General features: G+C 52.9%; 1 protein-coding gene and 1 pseudogene across 1 annotated transcript in view; one reads left to right on the top strand and one right to left on the bottom strand.

Moving 5' to 3' along the window:
* The window catches only part of LOC127474810 (uncharacterized), a 1,039,526-nt gene that overhangs the window by 68,458 nt on the left and 956,686 nt on the right, over positions 1-14,382 (bottom strand).
* The window catches only part of LOC127474816 (zinc finger protein 850-like), a 454,983-nt pseudogene that overhangs the window by 330,503 nt on the left and 110,098 nt on the right, over positions 1-14,382 (top strand).

The raw sequence follows: 14,382 nt of genomic DNA, 5'->3' as shown, positions 1-14,382 counted from the left end.
TGAGAGTGAAGAGAGAAAAGGAGAGAGAAAGGGAAGATACAGCAGTTTATTCTTTTCTATAGTAATGATACTTGCCAAACATACCTTAATGTCTGAGATTTCTGATGTTATTTGTTGGCTTTTTTACTGTCATCAGGTGAGTGAATATGACCTTTATGCAGAATAAGACAAGATCACAATTTTTTTTCAAACTAAAAATAACCTCTTAATTTTCAACTTGTGTTAAAGAAACCTTTTCCCAGAGTTCTCTGCTGTCTTGCCATATAATTGAAGTGAGGGAATGAAAAAGTGCCCAAATACATCAGTCATGCCAAAGTCAAGGAAATCAAGATTTGGCCTTTTGCCTGCATTTTATAGAGAAACTGTCACAACTGTCTCCCAAATAACTTTGATAGAAGAAAGAAGAAAACTGGACTTGAGTTCAGTTCGTGTTCCTCTCAGGGACGGTGTCTTTCCTGACACCGTCCCTGCTCTTCTGCACTCCCAGGGAGCACTGGGACTTTGTTTTTCAGGGTGATTTGCTCCCTTCTAGCCCAGTCTGCAGCCACTTGGGATTTCTGTCTAATCAGAAGTTCTGCTCAGCTTTGCTGAACGAGTGAGAAGCAGAACTGGCACACAAACTCTCCGTACTCTGTAGTGTATTAATCAGTAAAATTCTCCCAGTTTTAAGCAGAGAGTTGTGCTATTTATCACAGCAAATAAAGTAAGGAAGAATTAGTCAAAATGGGGCAATGCTTGTAATTCTTCTGCATATATCTGAAATATTTCTTTGTGTGAACTCCCTTTCATCACTCCATAATTGTGTTACACTTATTTGCCTTTTCTGTGACTGTTTCAGAAGGAGGGCTTTTCTGTTCTTGTCTTCACAGCTCATAACTTTTATTCCTGGGATCAACTGTCTTCTCACATTTTTAAAAAAGCAGATTTTTATGATGTGGTAAGTATTAGTGAGCACAGTATGAGTGGAGTCTTGCCAGAGATTTCATTACTACTTCCTTACGTTCACATCCTAAATTTATAGCACTGTATTGGCTTTTAAATTTATTCCTAAAGTCGTCTAGACTTTAGAGAAAAAAGAAAAAGAAGGAACAGGAAAAAATAAGAAAAAAAAAACAAAAACAAAAAAGAAAGAACATAAAAAAAAGAGGGGAAAAAAAGAGAAAGAAAAACGAAAAAAGAGGAATAAAAAAAGGAGAAATAAAAAAAGAAAGAAACGAACGAAAGAAAAAGGATATAATAAAAGAAGACAGAAAAACTAAACCCCCAAAGGCCTATCCTTTCTCGCCGCAAGGACTACAACTCCCACAATGCACCGCGCGGGGCGGAAGCCCAAAGAGGGCGGGCAGGGGCCGAGGCCGCGCGCTGATTGGCTGCGGGGCGAGTTTCTAAGGACGATGCGCGCGCAGAGCGAGCGCCATTTTGTCCGCGTGGAAACGAGTGGGGGAGAGGCGGCGTCCGCTGCGCTGAGCTGTGAGTGCGGGGGGGGCGGCGAGAGCGGGGTCTGGGGATCCGCTCGGGGGCTGCGGGGAGCACGGGTGTGGGTGGAAAGGCTGGAGGGCTCGGGAGGGTTTAGCTCGGGGGTTCGGGGGTTCCCGGGGTCTTTGTGAGGGGTCCCTGAGGGGGTTCGGTGTCCTGAGGGGACTCAGGGAGGAGTTTGGAGGTCCCTGAGTGGGTTTGGGAGTCTCCAAGGGGGTTTTGATTTCTCAGGAGACTTGGGGGGGTCCCAGGTGGGCTTTGGGGGTCTGTGAGGAGGCTTGGGGGTCCTGGGGGCCTTTTCGGGGACCTTTTATGTAGTTTTGGGGTCTCTAGGGGGTTTACGGGGTCCCAGACTGTTTTGAAGGTCCCTGAGGGGGACTGGAGGTCCCTGAATAGGTTTGGGGTGTCCCAGGTGTGTTTTGCGTGTCACTGAGAAGGTTTGGGGGGTCCGAGGGCAGGATGAGGTCTCTGAGGGGATTTGAGGGGACCTGGAGAAGGTTTTGATGGGTCAAGGGAGGAATTTCAGGGGTTTTGAGGGGATTTTGGGAGGTCCCCTAAAGCCCAGCAGTGGGGTTCAGGGTGTCTCCCAGCCCCAAGGGGTCCTAGGGATGCCCCCCAAAATCCGGGTGGGGGGAGATGTACCACATCCTGGTAAGGGGATCCCAGTGCCCCCAGTATATCCCAATGACTTCCCAATGACCCTCAGTACAGCTTAATAACCCCCTCAGTAACCACCCAGTGTGTCCCAGTGACCTCCCACTGCCCCCCAGTATGGCCCAGTGATCCTCCAGTGAGCACCCAGTAACCCCCAGTATGGCCCAGTAACCTCCCAGTGTCTCCCCATGTGTCCTGGTAATCCCCCAGTAACTCTCCAGTTCTCTGCCAGTGATCCCCAGTGTGCCCCAGTTCACCTCCAGTCCCTCCCAGTGTCCCTCAGTAACCCCCCAGTGCCCCCTGGTTCCCCCCAGTGTGTCCCAGTATCCCCCAGTAATCCCCCAGTGCCCCACAAAGCCCCCCGACTGTCCCCAGTGTGTCCCCAGATGCCCTTGACCTTTCTGTGAGCGTGGGGGGGGGGCGTTTTTGTTGTCAGAGGGTCAAGGGGGGGGCTCCTGGGGTGAGAATTAGGGTTCGAGACATCAGAGATGGGGTTTGGGGACAGTGGGGAGGGGTTTGGGAACAGAGGAATTGGGGGTGTCAAGGGGGGAACTGGGGCTGTGAGGAGGCCCTGGAGACATTGGAGACACCAGGGGGGTCTTCGGGTGTCAAGGGGGGAACTGGGGACACCAAGAAGGTCTTGGGGACACCAGAGGGGGTCTCAGGACTCACCTGCTTGTGGTGCAGTCCCTCATGTCCCCCCCTGGCCCTTTTAACTCCTCCCAAATGTCTCTTAACCTCTATTTTCCCTTTAATCCTCTCCCCTCATAGATCACTTTGATGCCCCAGTGCCCCAAAACCTGTTTTAACTCCTGCAAATGCACCCAAAGCCCCCCAAGCCCCCCCAAATCCCCATCCAACCGCCCCCAGATCCCTTCAAATCTCCCCAGTGCCCCCTCGAATCCCTCCCAACCCCCCCAAAGAGGGATCACCCAGACCTTGGGACAGGAACACAGTGGGCTGTACTGGGGGCACTGGACTGTACTGGGAGGGCCCTGGGGGGGGCTCAGGTGTCCCACGAAAAGGTGGCCCAGCTCCAGGAGAGATCTGGGGATCAGTGAGGAGGTCCTGGTCTGTCCTGGTCTGTACTGGTCTGTCCTGGTCTGTACCCCCAATCCCCAAAGCCCCTCCCCAGCTCCCCCAGGACCCTCCCAGACTCCAAAGCCCCCCAGGCCCCCCAGGCCCCTGACATGGTCCTGCTGCCTCTTGAGCATCTCCAACTCCTGCAGAACCAGGCATTTCATCAGCAAATGTGCAGGTGACACCAAGCTGGGGGTGTGTTGATGTGCTGGAAGGCAGGAGGGCTCTGCAGAGGGACCTGTGTGAGGAAAAGTGTGTCAGCAGGAGCAGGGAAGTGATTGTTGGGCTGGACTGAGCGCTGGTGAGGCCACCCCTGGAGTGCTGTGTCCAGCTCTGGGCCCTGAGTTGAGGAAGGCCCTGGAGGGGCTGGAGCAGGAGCAGGGAAGAGCAGCGAGGCTGGGGAAGGGAGTGGAGCACAAGTGGTGTGAGGAGAGGCTGAGGGAGCTGGGGGTGTTGAGGCTGGAGAAGAGGAGGCTCAGGGGAGACCTCCTGACTGTCTGCAAGTCCCTGCCAGGAGGTTGGAGCCAGGTGGGAGTGGGGCTGTTCTGCCAGGAAGCAACAGCAGGACAAGAGGGCTGGGTCTTGAGCTGTGCCAGGGGAGGTTTAGGTTGGATATTAGGAAGCAATTTTTTGCTGAGAGAGTCATCAGGCCTTGGAATGGGCTGGGCAGGGAGGGAGTGGAGTCAGCATCCCTGGAGGTGTTGAAGGTGAGAGTGGATGTGGCCTCAGTGCCATGGTCTGGGAAGCACAGCGGGGTTGGATCCAGGGTTGGACTTGATGATCTCAGAGGTCTTTTCCAACGTGGCTGATTCTGTGATTCTGTGATTGCCATTCCTGTGGCAGCACATGCTTGAGGCTCCATCCCCAGGGTGATAGAGATGTCTGTCCATATCTATCTCCAAGGTTAGTCTGTAAATGTGTGGTGTTAGAAAAGCAGGCTGAGTTGTGGGCTGGTTGTAGAAGGAGAAAGAAGCCCAGAGGCCAGTGGAAGCAGGCAGCCCTCAGCTTGCACCTGATGTCCCCTCCCTGCAGGTTCCTGTCCTTGAGCCCAGGCCCTGAGGTGAGGCTGAGAAGTGGCGCGGAGGTGAGCCCAGAGCTGTCCCTGAGGTGAGGCTGAGAATAAGTGCAAGGCAGAGGTGCTGCTGAGGAAGGAGAGCCCCGTGGTGGGGAAGACAAGAAGCCGTGAGAGCCCCGAGCAGGTGCTGTGTCCATCCCCTGTGTGCCAGGTGAGCTGGGGCTTTGCTGCAGAGCTGCGGGCGCTGATTTGAGCGTCTCCAAGTGCTGAGATGGTGGGCACCCAGGAACACAAACTGTGCCTGGCCACGGAGCCTGCAAGGAGGAGCAGAGACAGCCCTGGCAGTGTGGGGGGGCAGGTTGTCCCTGTGCCTTCCCCTGCAGGCCCTGGCTGTCCCTGCTGGGCCCCTGTCCATCCCCATCAGGTCCCTGCCCGTCCCCCCGGGCTGAGCTCCCCCCAGGAAGTGCCGTGGAGCTGAAGCTGCTGCCATCCCCCCCTGCAGCCGCTGCCCCAGGCAAGGGAGCAGCAAAGGCAGGGCCAGGAGCAGAGGCAGCAGCAGGGGAGCCCTGGGGGGGCCGGGAAGCTCTTGTGTGGGTCAGGAAAGAGGCGCTGGGCACGAGGCCGGGGCTGTGCTGAGCAGGCCCAGCCCTCACATCCCCCCAGCCAACACCGGCTGCCCGGGGGGCTTGGGGGGGACCCCCAGCCCGTGTGCCCCACACTGAGCTGGCAGAGAGAGAGCCAAGGGACAGGGCCACGGGCAGGGCCACGGGTGAGGGACAGGCAGGGCCATTGCAGGGCCACGGTGAGGGCACAGCCTGTGGCAGCAGAGCTGCCCAGGGCCGGGGGCAGCCGGGGGTGTTGGTACCAGCCAGTGCTGGGGCCGAGCAGAGCACGAGGCCTCTTGCAGACCCCTGGGGCAGCCTCCCACTTGCCAGCCCCACCCTGGTGGGGTGACACTGTCCCCTCCCTACAGGACACTCCCCCTAAAAACTTTCAAGGGGGCCTTTTGTGTATATTGCTGATTGATGCTGGGGACCTGAGGGAGCCTCTGCAATCCCATCCATGGGGCACAATCTCCTCTGCAGAGCTTGACTCCCTGCAGACTTTGCAGGGAAATCTGTGCTGGCAGCTGCATCCTGAGCCCGAGGGCAGTTTGTATCCCTGAGTGCTGATCAATCCTGGGGACCCAAGGCATCCTCTGCTGTTCCATCCATGCAGCAGGAGTCACCCTGCTGCCCTTGACTCCCTGCAGAGGAACAAGTGCCATCTCTCTGGGAGAAGCCAGATGCTGCCCCCCAGGCCATCAGAAGTGGTGCTGAAGCCTCTTTCAGCCCAGCCCTGGGTGCAGTTTTCTCATCCCCTCACTGAGTGCCCGCTCCCCCAGCTGGCACTGACCAACCAGGGCGTTTGGCACACTTGGTTTGGTGGTTTGGAGAAACAGCCCCAGACTGGCAGGGGGCCAGAGAACCTCGAGGAACAGCCCTGGAGTGTTTTAAGTGACACTACATTAATACAGCTTTTGATTAATATATAGTAAGTCAATCAAGTGCTCATGAAATGACATCACTCCCCTCATCCTCACAATTAAACACCATGTTTTTGGGCTGAATCTTCATATTTTGGAGTATTTTCTGGCTAAACTTTAAGTTTTTGCCGTTTTTGGGGAGGGTTGCTATTTCTGAAGGGGTTGCTATTTCTGAAGGGATTTTTTGCCTGAATCTCGATGGTTTGGGTTTTTCGGGGCTGAATCGTGGTGTTTTGGGGGGTTTTATGGATACAGGATGCCCGGTGAGTTCTAGAGATGGACTTGGGCAGGAGGAACCCCCAAGCCAACACGCTCAGCCCTTGTTTTCCCCCCATCAGGATTTGTCCTTCCCAAAGCTTGGGCGGATGGAGGAGGAGGCTGCGAGGAAGAGGAAGATGCCTTGGGCCCCCCAGGCAGGTGAGGAGGAAGTCAGTGTCCCTTTGGGCGGGTGTTGTGCTGGCTCTGTCAGCCCAGCATGGCCCCGGCTGCAGGACAACCCCGCTGGCGCCGCCGTCCTGCCGGGGCCGGAGTTGGGGGGATGTCCTTGGCCTTCCCTGTGGGCCGGAGGCAAATCCCCTGCCTGTCCTTCTTGCTTCCTGCCCCAGGCCCCGAGCTGAGGACGGAGAGCCCGGAGGACAAATCCCCCCGTGAGAGCCTGGTGGGAGAGGCCGTTTTGAAGGGCTCCCCGGCGCAGGAAGGCAGCGGGGAGGAAAAGGGCCGGAGATCCCCCTGCAGGAGGGACTCCAAAGCCAGCCCAGGGTGCTCTGAGGAGGAAAGAGCCAGCGTGTGCCGGGAAGGCGGCCGGAGCTTGAGGGGGAGCTCTGAGCTGGTGGTCCCTGAGCAGCCTCCCAGCAGGGAGAAACCCTTCAGGTGCTTGGAATGTGGGAAGAGCTTTAGGTGGAGCACCAGCCTCCTCACCCACCAGCACATCCACACTGGGGAACGTCCTTACACGTGTGGGGAATGTGGGATGAGCTTCAGTGACAGCTCCACCCTTCGCAGACACAAGCACATCCACACCGGGGAACGACCCTACCCATGTGGGGAATGTGGGAAGAGCTTCAGTGACAGCTCCACCCTTCGCAAACACAAGCACATCCACACTGGGGAACGTCCTTACATGTGTTGGGAATGTGGAAAGAGCTTCAGGGACAGCTCCAACCTTCGCAAGCACCAAGTCATCCACACTGGGGAACGGCCATACACGTGTGGGGAATGTGGGAAGAGGTTTCAGACCAGCGGGAATCTCGTCAGGCATGAGCGGACGCACACAGATGAGAGGCCCTTCCGCTGCACTGACTGCGGGAAGGGCTTCAACCGGAACTCCCACCTCATCACCCACCGGCGCATCCACACCGGGGAGAGGCCCTACAAGTGTGGGGAGTGTGGGAAGAGCTTCACCCGCAGCTCTGCCTTGACCCAACACCAACGGACCCACCAGTAAGAGAAGCCCCACCAGTGCCCCGACTGCAGGAAGAGCTTCGGCCGCTACTTCCACCCCGAATGAAGCCCCTGATGGGGAGGCAACCCCTGGAGTCCAGTGACTGTCAGTCCATCCCTTTCCACCACCCAGTCCCCTTTCCCAGGGGCAGGTTCTTCCAACAGAACCCTTCTTGGGGGGTGTGTGGAGATTCCTGCCTTGGCTGGGGACCCCCCCAGGGTCACTCCTGGAGGTTGAGAGCAGAGATCCCCCCACCAGCGTTGGTCTGGGGGAGTTCCATCCCTCTCTAATTAAGAATTTCTCGTTTTGTGGCAGCTTGAGTAGAATTGCTTCAACAATTGCTTTAGTGTAGAGCACTGTCCTATCTTATCCTGTACAGGTAGTTTTAGTGTATATATTGTGCACTAAGTAATTCTGATGAAGATCTTTTGTCTGATCATTTGTATCCCTAAATAAATTCCTTTTTATCAATAGATCTGATTTGCTATCAATAAAACCTAGGGGACCAAAGTGATTCAGTCACACTTCTGTAATTCCTCTAAACTGAAACTGTTGGCATGATCCAAGGTTGAGATTGGATCCAGCAGCCCCCAGCACCGTACAGTAAGTTGTGAGCTCAGAGGGGCCACCCCCCTTTCCCAGCCCTCCTGTGCCCAAAGGCTCCCATGGGACCGTTTATCCCACCACACTACCCCTGCTCTTTTACCCTTCTCCCTGTTCCTCCCACTTTTTCATAGTCCACTCAATCCCCAGCTCCAATTAGGATCACTCTGGGGGTCCCAATCCCCATTTTTCTCCCCTCTCTCACCCCTTCCACATCATCTCCCCACTCCCCAGCCCTCTCATGCTCAGTTTGGGGGTCCCACCCTCCTCTTTCCCCACTCTCCTGACCTCTCCCACTTATTTCCCATCATTCTCAATGGTCCCCCCCTCCACTTTTGGGGGGTCTCACTCCCCTCCCACTCAGTTTGGGGTCCCACTACCCCTTTATCCCCTCTAACCCCCCTTTTCCCACCGACCTCCCCCTTCCCACCCCCCGCTCACCCGAGAGCTCCTCGCCCGCAGCCGGGGGGGCTCCCAGCACCACCAGTGCCCAGAGAAGTCCCCCCAGAAAAGGGGTTGGGTGAGGTCCTGGGGGGGCTTTGAGTGTGTTTGGGGGTCCTCGGGGAGCTCTAAGAAGGTTTTGAGGGGTTCCCAGCACCTTTTGGGATGAGCTGGGTGCCTACTGAGGGGCAGGTGCACTCCCAAAGCCCCCCCAGAGTGGGTTTACACGGGGGGAAACAGGGGAGTCCCTATTCCCGATCCATCCTGGAGCCAGTTCTGCCCCCCCCAAACTCGGCTCCACCCCTCGTTATCCACCCCCCCTCCCCCACTGCCCCGCAATAACCGGGACTGGGGAGAACTGGGAAGCTTTCCTGGGATCAGGAGTGGCAGCAGGGGAGGGGGGGACACACGACCCCCCAAAATCCTCACAGGGACAGGAGGGGTCCAGGCTGGGCCCGAGGCCCCGGGGAGGGGCTGCGGCCGCCGCCGGCTCAGGAGCTCTGTGGGGAGAGAAAAGGGGGTGACAGCGGGGTGGGGGGTCCCCGGGGGGGCACAGACGCTCTGGGGGGACACACGACCCCCTGGGACCCCCCTCACCTTCTGGCGCAGGTAGAAGCCGAGCCCCAGCGCCAGGGAGACGAAGGCCAAGAGGAAGCCCCCGGCCCCTCCTTGGCAGCAATTGCTCAGGCTGATGGAGCCCGGCAGGGCCGGGGCCGCCGGCGGTGTCCGATCCCGGCAGGAAGCGGGGAGGGCCCCGGGGAGCGGCGGCGGCGGGCGGGGCCCTGGGGGAGCCGCCCCGAGGGGTCCCCGCCGCCCGGGGCACTGAAGGAGCCGCCCCGGGACGGGCCCTGGCGGGGGTCGCCAGAGAGGGGGGCGAGCTGGGAACAGAATCAGCTCCGGAGAATAAACCGAGGGAAACCAAAGGGCCGCGCCGGGGGAGTCTCCGCCACCCCGGAGCTGAAAGAGCTGCCCCGCGGGACGAGCGAGGAGGGGCGGCGGTGAAACAGTCGCCCGGGGTGTGGCGAGGGAGATGGGAATGGGATAAAAGAGAGAGAATAGAGAGAGAAATCGCTTTGTTCCCCCCCTCCCTCCCCACCCCAGCTCCCTTTTGTATACAGATAAAAGCAGGGATCGACATGTGCTTCCCTTCCCCCTTTTCCCCTCAGGGGATGAGAAAACAAAAGAGAAAACCTTGGGAAAGAGGGGGAAAAGCCAACTCTGCAAAACCATCTCCTCCGAGATAAGTTGTGCTGCCAAAGGAAATGCTGACTCCAGAGGTGCCCAAGTGGTGGCAGAGCCCCCACCCTGCACACTCACACACTTCAGCTCAACATTGGGGTTTTCCCCTCCCTGGCACTGCCCAGTCCAGCCCCTCCCTGGTCCCCCCATCTCCCTGCCCCTGCCCCAGCCCAGCAGAGCAGCACACTCAGGTCTGGCCCTGCAGCAGGCCATGGAGGCCATGGAGCTCAGGGACAGGCCCTCTGGGGCTGCAATGCTCAGCACATCATCAGCTCAGGCAGCTCCTGCAGCCCCAGGGCCAGCCCCGCTCCCCAGCACAGCAGCAGAGAATCGGCCCCGGGCTCCTCAGGCCCCATTTGCCATCTCCAGGGGCACTGGCCACCACCAGCACCAGCTGCAGCAGCCTCAGCCCCTCAGCCCCCACAGTGGCACCCTGAGGGCAGCACACGGACTCCAGGGAGAAACCAACAAGGCAAGGACCCTCTGGGGAGTCTGCTCCTTGGCCTTGTTCTTGAGAGCCCTGGAGAAGAAGAGCTGAGGCTTCAGGCTGTGCCCGGAGCAAATGGAGCCCCTTGTGTGGTGGAAAGAGTGCAGTGGAGCCCAGCTCATGCCAGCAGTGCCATGGCCACAGGACTGACCCAGCCCAGCCCAGGGACCAAGGCCCAGAGCACTGAGGCCTCACCGAGGCCCAGAAGGGGAGGGGGGCAGGAGAAAAAGAGCAGCTCTCAACAGGCCAAATGCTGCTGCTCCCTGGCACTGCTGCTGGGCTGGGACTCTGTTTCCCTGCCAGACTCACCAGAGGTCTCAGAAGATTGAACTCAGAGAAACAAGTCACTGAAGGATCCTTGACTTTGTTTCAATGCATTCCTCATTTACCCAGGCTCTGGGTCAAATTCAGGATGTAGACAGTGAACTAGACATGGGATGAATAATCAATATTCACTGTACACAACTTTATCCCAGGAGAAAAAACACATGAAAACCCTGACCCAGCACCACAAAAAACTGAGCAGGCAGGCTGGAACAAGGAGTCCCATTCTGAATGCTATGGAAGAGAAAACAGGCCCTTTGTGCCTTCAGAAAAGCATCCAGTCATCATTTCCCTCAGGGCATCCTTGAAGCAAAAGACTTCTTAAGACAGATGCCAGAGCTTGGCAGCAGGCTGTCCTTCTCAGCTTGGAAAATCTCTGCTAACTTACCTAACAATGGTACAAACCCCCCACATTAATGTTGTCAAACAGCTGCATCTGCAGGATTCATGTTCCAGAGTTACCTAATGCACAATTATCACACCTCTTTTTAAATTTAAAGGGGAGGAGAAAAAAAGCAGGGGGTAGGAGGAGACTCCCCACCCCAGTCATCCATCAAGTGTACATCCTGGCCACTGCTCCCAAGAAATTGAATATATGCTAAAGAGATATAAAAAGACATCAAAAGCTTTCAGATATAAAAGTGCTTCAGAAGCTAGATTTTAAGATTGCCAAGTGGGGTTTTGCCAGATTATAAAGTTGACTGAAATGCCAGGATACTGCATTTTGGAAGCAGCAGCAGCTCACATATTGCCTTGTATTAGTGGCTGAAGTGTATTGCTGATTCCAAAGCTGGACTATCATCATCTGTGAAGGAGATAAATGAATAAATGAAAATTGGCATTCCCTACCAACCCTGCTACCTTGAAGCACTCTTTTCAAGGGCGGCCTCCACAGGAAAAAAAAAGTGAAAACCACTTTATTTTGATTATAGTGCTTTCCCCAGGCAGGAATTTTTATTTCAGTTAGAATCTTTGAACCATTACATTTTCAGTGAGGCATTTTTATATTTACAGTTGACATCTTCATAGAAGAATGAAACCTTTGAGCAACAGCTCTAAAGCATGAAGGTTGCCTGCAGGAAATACTTAAATTATTTTACATCCCAATGGAGCCTGTTGTTTTTAGCTAAAATTTAATAAACCTGAAATCAATGACCTTTCTATTACTGAAAACCTGCCCTTTGGAAAACTAACTTTCCCAAAAAACATATTTTTGTGAATAAATGCCAAACAAAGGGCTATTGAAATCTAAACATTTTCTCCATTTATACCTTGTGAACATTTAGTTCCTAAATTCCCGACTGCTACCTAATGTAGAGAACAGTGGTGCCTTGGTTGAATCACACATCATTGATTTCAGAGTGTCACAGGGATCTCATTGACAGAAATCAATTGGAATCCAAAATCAATCAAATATGTTCGTGCACTATCATTCATTGAATTTGAATATCCCCAAATTAATTGTAAGCATGTGAAAGAACCTGGAAATAAATTTTGAAAAGGTACAAAAATAAAAAAGAGTAAACTTTGAGAAGATAATAGTGCATCTGAGCATGTTTCATGCCTGCTGGGGTAAGTTAATGGTGAATCACACCTTCCCAGCACAGGCTGAGATATATTCTTTTTGGAACATGAAAATACCCAGGGACTGAAGGCAGAGGACACACCAGTCAGTGATCCAGCATTATTTTATGAATAGCCTGTTACACACCCAATATCAAACATGCTGCCAGGATATTACAAAATGCACAAGTGTGTTACACTCTGAAAAACTGCACATTGTAAGTGAGCCACTGCACTTCAGGGAGAAAGAAAGGAGAGAATTCCTGAATCTCTACCAAAAAAAACATGAATAGATGTAGCCACTTACCCAAAGAGCTGTTCTTGTTGCTGAGGACTCCTCTCTAAACACCTTGACCTGTAATTCTGTCAAGGTAATAAATCCTCCCACTCATCACAGCACACTCAAAAGCACCCTGCTATTTAATTTCAAGGGAAAAATGGCCCAAAGTGTCTAAAACATTTCCTTTTGCTCCTGTAAAAGTGCTGGCATTTTACTTCCTTCCTGATAAGCCAGTGTCAATGGACCTGATTGTTCTTTTCTTATTCAAAGGACATCAGTAGTTCCAAAACACTCTCCATCTTATCAGGTGTCTGAACAGCACAGTTACTGAAAACAGTTTGTCCTGCTCCTCTCTCCTTCTGCCAGGCTATCAGATAAACCTAACTAACTCTCTGTCTTTACACACAATCAAACATAAGCTGTGTCTTCAACCCACTGCAGCCTGTTTCTGGCATGTTACAGGTTTGCTGCTTGACATCAGTTGTACCCAAAACAGCAGCAGTGAATTAGCTTAGAACAAAAGGGACACAGGATAGGAAGAAAAAAGAGAAACATTTTGTGAAGTAAGAATGATCACTCTCATCTCAGTAGTTCATAGGTATTTATCTGGTGCTACTTGAAAAAGAGCATGGAAGCAGCAGGATTCAAATGCATTCAAAACAGACCTGACAAGGGCCTCAAGAGTAGAAAAATAACTTCTTTTTTTGTGTATTTTGTTCTCCTGTCCTCTAGGAACTGTCTCTGATTTGCAAGGGGTGAGAAAGTGAAAGAAAGGAAAATGGTTACAGCATCTGAAAGCATTTAAATACCTTTACTGTTTTTGTCAGTAACAAGACTGATTTTCATGATCCAACCTTCATTTGGCATTAAAATACCCCCACAAAAACAAACCAAAAAAACACTCTCCCCCAAACAAGCCTCTCAGCAACTCTCTTTTTCATTCAGTGTCTCAGATACAGAATTTTCAGTGCTGACTACTGAGGAATAACACAAGATCAACTCTTTCAGAAGGGCCACAGCTTTGAAGATTTTGCTTCCTGCCCAGCCCTAAGGAATAGGCACAGCATCTCCCTTCCTTCTTCTCAGGATGACAGGATATCCTCGGGATGAGCACAGTGTTGGAAGAGTTAAACATTAACCTGGCTGTGCCCTGGGCACTCTCAACTGGCTAAATGGAAAGTTCTGGAATGCAGGGAGAAATCCTGAGTTGCAGCTCTTTGATTAAGTACAGCCTTCTTTAGAAGCTGAAGCTCCAGCCCCTGAGTGGAGGATCCTTCCCACCCCTTCTCCCACTGACAGTCCCCCTAAGCAATAAAATATCAAACATAAAAAGACAGTGGCATTCATCCTCCACAAAGACAGGACCAAATCCTGCAGCCAATTTGATGACAGAAAAAAAATTTAAAAGGAAATAAAGAATACACAGAAAATTACTTGATCCTTTGTTACATTTCCAGTATATGGAGAACTACACAAACTGCCAGTAGCAGAGTGCTCAGAGTACATAAAGGAGTGTGATTTAACCATTTTGTTAAATCTTGGTTTTACTAGATTTTTGTTTCCTGTATTTCTTTGAAAATATTCACGTGTGAGATTGAAAAAAGTGTTTCTTTCAAAAACAGCTCTAGAAACCAACCCAGAAATAGGGGGAGAGGGGTGAAAGAGCAGCAATAACACGTACAAGAATGGTCTGAATAAAGCAAGTCACCTCCTGCCCACCCATCCTGGCACCTGATGGGAAGGAATTTTGCAAATGCTTAGGAACAAGCTAGCACTACATTTTAGATATGACTTTTTCATCTCTACATCTCCAGGACTTTAAACTGTTTCATGTCTGTAAGGGGGGTACTTTTGAATTAGATGATCAATGGAGCATAGAGGCTTGAGAAAGGAATCATATTAGGATGTGAAACCAGACAGAGTATGGTACAATGTAACTTCATGGCACAAGCGAATTGTAAGGTCCATTGTGCTTTTTAGCAAGTCAGCCTGATATCCCCTATTATCAGAGCTGAGTTCTTCCTTGGTTTTGCTACATATTGCAAGATAGATACATCTACCCTTGAAACACAGTGGGAGAGGTCATCCATAGGGGTGAGAAAGATGCTGGTGAGAGGAAGATTCTGTGGGCAGGGGTCGCTGGCCCCTTGCCCTACAGCAGGGCATGCACAGACTGTTGCTATCAGGTGATGAACAGGTGGGGTTTGGCTGCCACTCAGGCATCACCTTATACTGGGTACTGGCCCTACGTAGT

Source organism: Manacus candei, unplaced genomic scaffold, assembly GCF_025592945.1.
Source record: "Manacus candei isolate 608988 ecotype Guabito, Panama unplaced genomic scaffold, ASM2559294v1 h1tg000045l, whole genome shotgun sequence".
Classification (NCBI taxonomy): Eukaryota; Metazoa; Chordata; class Aves; order Passeriformes; family Pipridae; genus Manacus; species Manacus candei.
The sequence above is the reverse complement of the archived record's forward strand: the minus strand, read 5'-3'. Positions and strand labels throughout refer to the sequence as shown.